Below are 12,699 nucleotides of genomic sequence, written 5' to 3' on the forward strand. Positions count from 1 at the left end.
ACCAGCACTGGGTAAGGAGATATCCCCATGGCCTCCTCTGACTTTAGAATCCTTTTTTTTTTTAAGTTTATTTATTTTGAGAGAGAGAGAGAAAGAGAGAGAGAGAGAGAGAGAGAGAGAGAGAGAGAGAGAGAATCCCAAGCAGGCTCCACGCTGATGGCACAGAGCCTGATGTGGGGTTCAAACTCCCAAACCATGAGATCATGACCTAAACTGAAATCAGGAGTCCCATTGCTTAACCGACTGAGCCACCCAGGCGCCCCGGTTCTAGAATCCTAATGACCATATTTCCTTAACACCATACAGGACAGAGGAACATCCAGGAATAAGTTTGCCTTGAGTAGACGTGTGAAGGATATGGCTCTTGCACTGGCTACCTGAATAGGCCTTCTGAGACCCAGAGAAACTAGCTGCTGACATAAGGTGATTTCAGGGGCCCCCTGAGGCCATCTGATCCTGCTGACCTGTATTTCTTACCATGTACTCAATTTTCATGGTGCTTCTTAAGAAGAAATGAGCCGCGTACCTGGATTGAGGCATTCTGTTACGTCAGAAAAATAACATTCGTAGGAGTTTGTTTATCTAACTAAAATATACTCTTTCAAGGGTGCACGGATGGCTCAGTCCATTAAGCATCTAACTCGATTTCAGCTCAGGTCGTGAGCTCATGGTTTGTGAAACGGGGCCTCACGTCAGGCTGTGTGCTGACAGCCCAAAGCCTGCTTGGGATTCTCTTCCTCTCTCTCTGCCCTTCCCCTGCTCTCTCTCTCTCTCTCTCTCTCACACACACACACACACACACAATAACTAAACTAAACCATAATAAACTAAACTAAACTAAACTAAACTAAACTATATTCTTTAGACACCAAGCCAAGAGCTGATGTGAGGCTGGTCAACCGTGATGGAGTAGGGATGGGAGTGGGAGGAGGGGAGAGCTGAAACACGGTTCATATTAATTCTGTTCAAATGTGTTGTGAACGTTATGCTAAGGAGTAGCTGAGTTATATAAGATCAGACTATTTTTAGGGGCTAGTCTAGATCAGAAACAAATACTCTTGCATGTGTCAGATCACTTGCACGGGGCCAAATGCATAGATGGCAAAATACAGATGGAAAAGAGCAGGAAAGCAAAAGCAGAGGTTGAAAGGCACCCTATTTAGGGAAAGATTGGTCAGCAGGGATGCAGAGGAAGGGAAGGAACCGTTTCTGCTGTGGGGATGGATTAATTTTTCTGTTGTGGAGGCTGGGTGAATGAGACAGATTCTTCTTAGGCTTGCAGATAAAAAAAGACTGAACAGTTCTGGGGAACAGAGCCAAAGTGCCACAAAATACTTAAAGCAGTCAAAATCCTGTTTCTAGGGTAGATAATCTCATCATGTGGAAGGGAGCGAGGTATATGGGGATTGTGAGTCTTGATTGAACTGTCAGAAGTCTAACTAACTCAGGAGGGGTGCCTGGGTGGCTCAGTCGGGTAAGGGTCGGGTTCTTGATCTCAGCTCAGGTCATGATCTCACAGTTAATGAGTTCAAGCCTCGCATGGAGCTCTGTGCTCGCGGTGTGGAGCCTGCTTCGGATTCTCTGTCTCCCTCTCTCTGCTCCTCCCCTACTCATTCGTGCACACACTCTCTCTCTCTCTCTCTCTCTCTCTCAAAAATAAATAAACGTTAAAGAAATGTTTTTTTTAAAAAGACTAACTCAATAGCCAAAACGTAGAAACAGCCTAGATAGTCATCAATAGGTGAATGAATAAACAAAGTACAGTATGGACATCGTTTAGTGAAAAAGGCACGCACAAAAGGTCACGTGTTGTATGATTCCACTTATGTGAAACGTCTAGAATAGACAAATCCATACAAACAGAAACCGGATCAGTAGTTGCCAGGTGCTGGGAACTGGGGAGCATGGGGTTTCCTTTTGGGGTGATGAAAAAAATTGGGAACTGGAGAGCGTTAATGGGTATACAGTATTGTAATCCCCTTAATTGGTCACTGCAAAATGGTTAATTTTATGTGAATTTCCTCTCAATAGAAAAAAAAATATTGAAGTTTTGTTCAAATTACAGGGGACTGTAACTTTCAGTATTGAAATACTGAAGATTAGTTCGTTCTTTTTAAGCTGGAGTTAACATCAAAATCAGAAAGTAATATTTAAGGGTTGATGAGAACCAGAGCTAATTGCTTTTGTTTATTTATCTTATTGTTTTTTATTTTAAATCTAGTATAGCTCACATGCAGTGTTACATCAGTTGCAGGTGTACAATATAGTGATTCAACAATTTCATACATTACTCAGTGTTCATCGTGATAAGTCCCCTCTTAATCCCCATCAGCTGTTTCACCCCTCCCCCCATCCACCTCCCCTCTGGGAACCATCAGTTTGCTTCTTGGTTTCTCCCCCCCCCCCCCCACCTCTTTTGAGCAGGGGAGATGGGCAGAGAGAGAGAGAGAATTTTAAGCAGGCTCCGTGCTCAGCACAGAGCCCAATGCAGGCCTCGATCCCACGACCCTGGAATCATGACCTGAGCCAAAATCGAGAGTTGGATGCTCAACCGACTGGGCCACCCAAGCACCCCTTGTCTCTTTTTTTTTTTTCATTGTTCATTTTTTTTCTTAAATTCCACTTATAAGTGAAGTCATATGGCATTTGTCTTTCTCTGACTGATTTTTCACTTATCATTACCCTCTCTAAATCCATCCATGTTGTTGCAAACGGCAAGATTTCATTTTTTCTTCTGGCCGAGTAATACTCTATTGTGTATCCATACCATATCTTCATTATCCATTCACCTATCAGGGGACACTGGGGTTGCTTCCATAATTTGGCTATAGTAAATAATGCTGCAATAAACGTAGGGGTGCGTGTATGTTTTGGAATTAGTGTTTTCATATTCATTGGGTAAATACCCAGGACTGAAATTACTGGGTCATATGGTATTTCTGTTTTTAATTATTTGGGGAACCTCCATGCTGTTTTCCACAGTGGCTGTACCAGTTTGCATTCCCACCAACAGTGCATAAGGGTTCTTTTTTTCTCCACATCCTTGCCAACACATGTCATTTCTTGTGGGTTTTTTTGAATGTTTATTTATTTTTGAGAGAGAGAGAAAGGGAGAGGCATAGAGTGAGAGAGAGAGAGAGAGAGAGAGAGAGAATCCCAAGCAGGAGCCATGCTGTCAGCACGGAGCCCAATATGGGGCTCAATCCCACGAACTGTAAAATCATGACCTGAGGGAAAATCAAGAGATGGACGCTTCACCGATCGAGTCACCCAGGCGCTCCTCTCGTGTTTTTGATTTTAGCCATTATGACAACTGTACGGTGATATCTCATTGTGTTGCTGTTGTTGTTGTTTTACTAGACTAGAGCAGCTTTATCGGGGGAAGCCAGGGTTACAACGGATTTAAGAGTTGGCATTGGGGCCCTTCTTGCCAAAGGTGGGCGCAACATTGACAAAGCACAGTTGTACTGCACCCACCCCTTGGCTTCAACTGTCTTCCTTGTCTCATATTTGGCCACCTTGAGAGTCTGCCCTTTTCCTTTCCCCGCACGTGAGGGGACCATGGACTTTACCGCCAAGCATGTGGTCGGCTACTTCCAAGGTGATCAGACCCTCGATTCTACACTGACCCAGGGTCGCCTCATCCTCTAGGGGTTTGGCTTCCAGGAGCACAACTGGATCTTCCGGAGCAACACCCTCCAGCGAGGCTACATGAGCCTTCATCTGGGCAACCCTCTTCTGGCCGGTCACCTCTAGGGTGTGTAGGTCCTGGGTGTGGACCAAGAGCTGCATGTCAGCTACTGAACCACCGCCGCTGCAGCTGCTACTGCCTCATGGTGGTTTTGATCTGCATTCCCCTGACGATGAGTGACGTTGAGCATCTTTTCATGTGTCTGTTGGCCATCTGGACGGCTTCTTCACAGAAATGTCTGTTCGTGTTTTCTGCCTGTTTTTTAAATGGATTGTTTGTGGTTTTGGTGTTGAGTTGCATAAGTTCTTTACACATTTTGGATACTAACCATTTATCAGATATGTCATTTGCAAATAACTTCTTTGTTCGTAGGTTGCCTTTTAGTTTTGTTGGTTGTTTCCTTTGCTGGGCAAAAGCTTTTTATCTTGATGAGGTTCTGATAGTTCATGTTTGCTTTTATTTCCCTCTCCTCCGTCTAGAAAAATGTTGCTATGGCCAATGTCAGAGAAATGATTGCCTGGACTGTCTTCTAGGATTTTTATGGTTTCAGGTCTCACCTTTAAGTCTTTTTTTTTTTTAATTTTTTTTAACGTTTATTTATTTTTGAGACAGAGAGAGACAGAGCATGAACGGGGGAGGGTCAGAGAGAGAGGGAGACACAGAATCGGAAGCAGGCTCCAGGCTCTGGGCCATCATCAGCCCAGAGCCCGACGCGGGGCTCGAACTCACGGACCGTGAGATCGTGACCTGAGCTGCAGTCGGACGCTTAACCGACTGAGCCACCCAGGCGCCCCTCACCTTTAAGTCTTTAATCCATTTTGATTTCCTTTTTGTGTATGGTGTTAGTGGTCCAGTTTCATTCTTCTGCATGTTGGTGTCCAGTTTTCCCAGCACCATTTGTTGAAGAGACTGTCATTTTCCCAGTGCATGTTTTTGCCTCCATCGTCACAGATTAACCGACCATATACTAGGAGGGTTATTTCTGGGCTTTCCATTCTGTTCTATTGACCTGGGTCTATTTTTGTAACAGTAGCATACCTGTTTTGGTTACTACAGCTTTGTAGTATATCTTGAGATCTGGGATTGTGACACTTCCCGTTTTGTTCTTCTTTTTCAAGATCGCTTTGGCTGTTCAGGGGCTTTTGTAGTTCCACACAAATTTTAGGATTATTTGTTCTAGTTCTGTGAAAAATGCTGTTGGTATTTTGATAGGGATTGCATTAAATCTTTAGATTGATCTGGGTCGTATGGACATTTGCACAATATTTATTATTGCAATCCATGAGGATGAAGTACCTTTCCATTTGTTTGTGTTATCTTCAATTTCTTTCATTGTTTTATAGTTTTCAGAGTACAGGTTTTGCACCTCCTTCGTTAAGTTTATTCCTAGGGATTTTATTGGTTTGGGTGCATTTATAAGTGGGGTTGTTTTCTTAATCTTTCCCTCTGCTGCTTCATCATTACTGTATAGAAATGCAATGGATTTCTGTAGATTGATTTTACATCCTAAGACCTTACTGAATCCATTTACTGGTTCTAGTTAATTATGTTTATGTCTTTCTGCTTTTTTAAACTTTGATTTACTTTTTTGCTTCAGTGAAGCAAGCCTCCAGACTTGGCCTGATCTACACCACTGGCTTTCCTGGGTGTCCGGTGTGTAGGTAGCAGATCATGGGACTTCTCCGCCTCCATAATCATGTGAAACCATCTCTTTCTGTATAGGGATGGGTAGGGAGAGAGAGAAAGAGAGAGAGATAGGTAGATAGATATCTCCTATTAATTCTGTTTCTCTGGGGAATTCTCAACTAACGGGAAGCTTAGCCGAGCAAACACCGAAGACATAGCCAAGGCCACACCACCTCCCTACGACACTGCATGTGATTTACACACCCGTACCCAGAGGAAAATAAGTAGCTCCATGAGCACTGGCATTAAAAAGAGAACGGAAGGAAACAAACCATAACAGGCTCTTAACAATGGAGAACAGACTGAGGGTTAATGGAAGGAGGTGGGTCAGGGACGGGTTAGACGGGTGATGGGCATTAAGGAGGGCACTTGTGATGAGCACTGGGGGTTGTATGTAAGTGATGATTGCATAACAGCATGAGCATAACACTATCAGCTGTACGCTTGAAATGATTAGATGGTAAATTTCACGTTACGTGTTCTTTTCACAATTGAAAAATAAAACCTTAAAATCAATCAATCAATCAATCAATCAATGTTGCAAATGCTTTAAAAAGCCAGCCATATATATTTGGAAAGTGTTATGGAGTCAATGTTTGTGTCTGTTCAAAATGTATACATTGATAGGAGCCCCTGAGTGTCTCGGCCAGTTAAGCATCCGACTTCGGCTCAGGTCATGAACTCACGGCTCTTGAGTTCGAGCCCCGCGTCGGGCTCTTTGCTGACAGCTCGGGGCCTGGCGCCTGCTTCGGATTCTGGGTCTCCCTCGCTCTCTGCCCCTTCCCCACTCATGCTCTGTCTCTCAAAAATAAATAAACATTAAAAACAATTTCTTGAAGGTATAAATTGAAGCCCTAACCCTCACTGTAATGGTATTTGGAGGTGGGGCTTTGGAGAGGTAATTAGGGTTTGATGAGGTCATAAGGGTAAGGGGCCTGGTCTGATGGGATCAGTGCCCTTATAAGAGGAGACAACAGAGAGCTGCTCTCTCCTCCCCCACCCCGCTCTAACCCAAAGAAGTCCTGTGAGCACACAGCGAGAAGCAACCACCTGCAGAGACCAAGAGAAGTGGCCTCAGAACAAAACCTACCTTGCCAGTATCTAACGGTGGACTCCCAGAATTGTAAGAAATAAATTCCAGTGGTTTTAGCCACCAAGTCTATGGTGTTTTGTTAGGGAAGCCAGAAGTAAAACGTAAAAATTCCAGTTTTTATTTATTGTATTATTTTTAATAATTCCAAATACGTTTCATAAAAGGGAAAAAGAAAAGCATTACAAAATAGCCACAGTAGGAGCTTAGTATCAATACATTTTGGAAATCCATATTTTATTTTATTTTATTTTTTTAAATTTTTTTTAACGTTTTATTTATTTTTGAGACAGAGAGAGACAGAGCATGAACAGGGGAGGGGCAGAGAGAGAGGGAGACACAGAATTGGAAGCAGGGTCCAGGCTCTGAGCCATCAGCCCAGAGCCCGACGTGGGGCTCGAACTCACAGACCGCGAGATCCTGACCTGAGCTGAAGTCGGCAGCTTAACCGACTGAGCCACCCAGGTGCCCCGGAAATCCATATTTTAATTATGTAGTACGTTTTCTAAAATAATAAACACTGGCAAACTTGCTAAAAAATTAAACTTTCAATATTGTCTTCTTTACAAGAACCAAAAAGATTATTGACTGTCACAGACTTTGCTATATTCATACATATTCATAAGCATATATTCATATATATGAATATGTATGAAGATTCCAGTTTTTAAACTTTTCACATTTATATGGGACCTTTATATTCCTTATGTTTAAGGAGGTCAAAGAAGGATTTATACCCCTATCCTGATGGCATTCTGTGTATGGGCCCTTTCTCTATAGTGATTCCTCATTTATTAAAAAAAATTTTTAATGTTTATTTATTTTTTGAGAGAGACAGGGAGAGACAGACAGAGCATGAGTGGGGGAGGGACAGAGAGAGAGAGAGGGAGGCACAGAATCCAAAGCAGGCTCCAGGCTCTGAGCTGTCAGCACAGAGCCCGACGCGGGGCTCGAACTCACTCACGAACCGCGAGATCATGACCTGAGCTGAAGCTGGACGCTTAACCAACTGAGCCACCCAGGTCCCCCTCGTTATTTTGAACATGGAGTATCCTAATGTAATAAAAAGACAACAAATCCTTTGGCCCTTATCCAAAGAATGAGAAGATAAAGAGATCTTCTCTTGGCCAGGTTTTTGGAACTCTGAAGTGAATATGTTAATATTTATTACTGATCAGATGTAGATAACATAGAGGTTTGTTTTTTCAGTCCTAACGTTAGTTAGGAACGTTGGGGTCTTTATTTTTCTAGTACATTGCTTTGAAGAAGCTTGCTTTGACCTTTCTAACATAATGAATAGTTTAGGGCTCGGCTTGAATGCTTAAAAGACCCAGGGTTTTTCCTTGCATAGTCTGTAACACGATCATTAGGCTGGATATTACACCCCACTTTCCATTGGGCAGTTCGGTCAACAAAGGCTGGGGGATGGCCTCCACGGACCCTTGTCTGAGATTCAATTATGTAGACATGCTGCATAGGGCTGAAGTGATAGATTTGGATGCCTTCTTATCATCGTTTCTTCCACTGTTACCCTTGTCTCAGACAAAATACATTTATGCTATGATTCCTACGGTCGAGCCTTGGATCAACATGACCTGACCTACCGCAGTCAGACCAGGACCATACAAATTCCATTTAATCTGTAGAGCTTGGAATAATTTGCCACAAGCAACTAAAAAAATGAAAGTCTTTACCTGTGATTTGTCTCCTACGTCTTCTAGACCCAGATCCCCTTCTGTAAGGAGGAAAGCAACATTTTAGCCAAAATCTGTGGACGGTAGACTTGCCTGGTAGGACAACGCTACTTTTGTGTGGATTTCTGAAATTAATTCTCATCGAAAGCGCTTCAAGCTGTCCATTAACTTTTCTAATCCTGGTTTAGATACCATTCGGTCTTTTTAATTTATTTTTTTTTTACGTTTTACTTATTTATTCTGAAAGGGAGAGCACGAGCAGCAGAGGGACAGAGAGACAGGAGGAGAGAATCTCAAGCAGGCTCTGCACTGGCAGCTCAGGGTCTGATGTGGGGCTCGAACTCACAAATTGTGAGATCGTGACCTGAGCCGAAACCAAGAGTCGGACGTTTAACTGACTGAGCCACTCAGGTGCCCCATTTTTTTAAATTTTAAAATATTATCCACATGGCATAAGGTAGTAGCAAATATAATCAAATGGCTGACTTTTTAACCAGGTTCGGTAAAGTTTTACAATTGGGAAAAACAAGTTGGAGGTCACGAGCGGTGTGTTGATCGAGGAGAAGAGAGTGTGAGGTTCTCCGTGCTGTATAGCAGATACCCAACCCCAAGGCAGCAGCCAATGCCATGTTAATAACTGAGGAGAAGGCCACATAGAAAATGAAATAAAATTGGGGCGCCTGGGTGGCTCAGTCGGCTAAGCGCCTGACTTCAGCGCAGGTCATGATCTCGCGGTCCGTGAGTTCAAGCCCTGCGTCGGGCTCTGTGCTGACCGCTCAGAGCCTGGAGCCTGTTTCAGATTCTGTGTCTCCCTCTCTCTCTGCCCCTCCCCTGTTCATGCTCTGTCTCTCTCTGTCTCAAAAATAAATAAACGTGAAAAAAATTTAAAAAAGAAAATGAAATAAAATTAAGGGATCCACCCAGATGAAACAAATGTGGCAAAAAGAATAATGTGCACAAATAGAAGTAAAATATTTGTGGGTTTTGGTGCTCGATGAAATGCATGAATTCAGAGGAACATTTTTACTCATATTTGGATTTCCCATCAATCTTTGACATTGTTGCATGGCTTTGGACAGCATACTTTATGGACACAACTACAAACATACTGTTCTATTTTGTAATTGAAAATTATAATTTAAAATATTTGGAGGGATGCCTGGGTTGGTTAAGCATCCAACCCTTGGACTCGGCTCAGGTCATGATCTCAAGGTTCATGGGTTCCAGCCCCATGTCAGGCTCCACGCACTCTCTCTCCCTCGCTCTCCTCCCCTCACCTGCTTTCTCTCTCTCTCTTTCTCTCCCTCCCCCAAAATGGACAAATAGGCAAAAAAAAAAAAAAATTCTTTAAGAAATAAAAACTTGTTTTAATCACTATGGATTCAAATAACAACTTTTTTTTTTTAAAGGATACTGTTATATAAAATATCTCAATTAGCTGGGAGGTGGTTTGATAAGGCGGAAGGGGCACTGGCTTTGAAATCAGGGAGCTATGGAGCACCTGGCTGGCTCTGTCAATAGATCATGTGACTCTTGATCTCAGGGTTGTGAGTTCCAGTCCCACGCTGGGAGGAGAGATAACTTTAAAAAAAATAATATTTGCCGTGCCTGCGTGGCACAGTCGGTTAAGTGCCCGACTTCAGCTCAGGTCATGATCTCACAGTTCGTGCGTTCGAGCCCTGCTTTGGGCTCTGTGCTGACAGCTCAGAGCCCGGAGCCTGCTCCGGATTCTGTGACTCCCTCTCTCTCTGCCCCTCCCCTGCACCTTCTCTGTCTTTCTCTGTCTCTCAAAAATAAATAAACATTAAAAAAAATTTTTTTAACAATAATATTTTTAAAAAAAAGGAATCAAGAAGACAAGTTGTGGGGCTCAAGTAACTGATTTCACTTCTCCATTCCTCGGTTTCTTCATCCGTAAAGTAGAGATGATAATGATACCTGCTTTTTAGACCTCAAGACTAATATAAATGAAGGCACATAAAATGCTTGGCATGTACTAAGCACTGAATAAATAGTCATTCTTTTCAGATGCCTTAGAATAAAAGCGTTCTATCAGAAGTGTCAGTGGAGAATCTCAGTAATATTGCTGCATGTTTTTTTTAACTACATTTGCCGTATCTCTTATGCTTCTGTCTGCACCGTTCCCCTCTGTTTTTCTTGGTCATCCTCCTAGTTCCTTTTCATGTATATTTCTTCACTAGTTTGATTTACCAATGGCGTGTTTACCCTTGAACGGCGCTGCTTCCTTGCTAGTTCACCTTTTCTCTTCATCCCTCTCCTCCTATCTCTGGCCTTTCATCTGCTTTTACTCAAACCTTGATTCTTCTAGGAGTCCCAGCCTCTGAGGCATGTTTAGTGTTTGATAGATTCTTGTTCGGCAGCGAAAGCCCTTTGGAGGAAAGGTAATAGATAAATGAGGTGAGGCCAGTACATTACTTTAGTGATGTGACTGGACTGTTTTTCAACACGCATGCCAGAGCTTAACGTTTCCAAGGAAGGGTTGTGATAGTCAAAGTAGTCACTGTGGGATCTCAGCCGTTTGTCGGAAATGCTGTAACTTTTGTGAATAACACGAGTCGCCAGCAAGAAGTATATTGTGCTTCACCTCCTCGCATTCAGGCTCAACTGCCTTACCCCTTGCTTCATCTTACACACTTGGAGAAGCCCCAACTTCAGTTCAATCTAACCTTCGGCCTATTCCACCCTTGCCCCCGCTGCTGCTGAGTGAAGGTGGCGGAGAAAAACCACAACAACCCACGTCAAATAGATCCTCAGTGCTGTTCCAGAATCAGACTCCATTTCCTAGTGCGTTCTGTCTCTCGTAGAGAAGTATTTCACATTTCTACCCTCCTCAGACCTTCACCATTTCTCCCCGCCATCATTCTTCTCACCTAAGAGAGAATGGAAAATAGAAAAGAACCCTCACGATCCCCACCACCGCATCGACACAACTGCATGCCGTTGGAACTGTGTGTGTTCATCCACGTTCCTATCTAATGCCAACCCTTCCTCTAGACCCCATCCCCTCGCACCTACCCGAGGACATCACCCCAGCAATGCACCTCTCTCTCCCCTACGTCACCCACTTTCTACTTACTACTGAATCGTTGCCATCAGTATCTAAAAAATCTCTTATTTCACCCTCCGAAAAACAAATCGTTTATTTCACATCTCCCTCTGGCAAGCCCTTCCCTCGTTTTGATTCTCGACTTTAGAGCAAAACTCCTCAAAAATAAGAACTGTCCACAGTCCTGTTCTTTCTTGAGAAGCCACTGCACTCAGGCTTCTGCCACCATCATTCCACAAAAAAAAAAAAAAAATGTCCTTTTCAAGATCACCGATGGCCTTTACGTTGACAAGTCCAAAGTTTAATTCTCTGTTCCAATATTTGTCTTGTACGTAGTGATTATTATAGTTGATCACTCTCTCCTGATGGGCATCCAGGGCCCCGCACTCTTCTGTTTCCATTGGCCGTTCATTTTCTCTTTTGCTGATCCCTCTTATTAACTCTACTTCCAGAATGCCTACGGCTCAATCCTTGGTCCTAGTTTCTTCTTTATCTATTGAACCCTGAGGCACCCCCTGGCAACCACACCCATTCTTTACTGTCTGTATGCTGATGACTTCCGAATATATATCATCAGAAGTCTCTCCTCAACTCCAGACTCACATACCCAACTGTTTACCTACCCTGTCTATTCGGATGGCTAATAGGCATCAGACCCTTAATAGACACAAAATCAAATCCCTGATATTTCCCCTCAAACCTGTTCTTGCCACATTTTTTACTTATCTTAGGAAAGAGCAATCCCATCTCTCCAGCTGTCCAGGCTAAAGAAACATCTGCTACCCTCGTCCCTCTCTTTTTTTTCCATTACCCTCAGCTTATCTATCTACAAGTCCTGCCAACAATACTTTCAAAACCTATCTAGAAGGCAACCGCTTCTCACCACCTCCACTTTGGAGGACCTCCACCATTGTCTTAGTCCAAACTATTATCATTTTTTTTTTTTTTTTTGGTCTGGATTACTTCAAGAGCCTCCTAACCGGTCTCCCCGCTTCCATTTTTGCCCACTTCCCCCACAGAGCCTGCTCTGAACACAGCTGCTAGAGCGATTCTGTTAAACGGAAGTCAAATCACATAACTTCTTTTGTCCCAAACCAAATTTCTCAGAGTCAAATCCAAAGTTGTCCTGATGACCCATAGGGCCCTACCGGAGCCGATTTTCTGTTTCCGCTCTGAATTCATCTCGAGCCATCCACCCCCTTGCTCCCTCCGGGTCATCCACACTAGCCTCCTATTTCTAAAACCCTCTAGTCATTTTCCTCCCCCAGAGCCTCTCCCGTTGTTGTCCTGTCTACTTGTAATATTCTTCCCACAGGCATCCACATGACTCACTCCCTCACTCCTTTCAAGCCTTTCCATGTGACTTTCTCTGACTATCCTCTGACTACCCTATCTAAATAGGACAGCCACTTTGCAATCACACGTTTCCTGGATTATTATCTTCTGTATCAACATCTAACACAGATTTTAC

At 43.3% G+C, this 12,699-nt stretch overlaps 1 pseudogene; it reads right to left on the reverse strand.

The window, feature by feature from the left end:
- Window positions 1–3,402: 3,402 nt before the first annotated feature.
- LOC125157694 (ubiquitin-like protein FUBI) lies at window positions 3,403–3,798 on the reverse strand (annotated as a pseudogene).
- Between the last annotated feature and the right edge of the window lie 8,901 nt (window positions 3,799–12,699).

This window comes from Prionailurus viverrinus, chromosome X (assembly GCF_022837055.1).
Source record: "Prionailurus viverrinus isolate Anna chromosome X, UM_Priviv_1.0, whole genome shotgun sequence".
Classification (NCBI taxonomy): domain Eukaryota; kingdom Metazoa; phylum Chordata; class Mammalia; order Carnivora; family Felidae; genus Prionailurus; species Prionailurus viverrinus.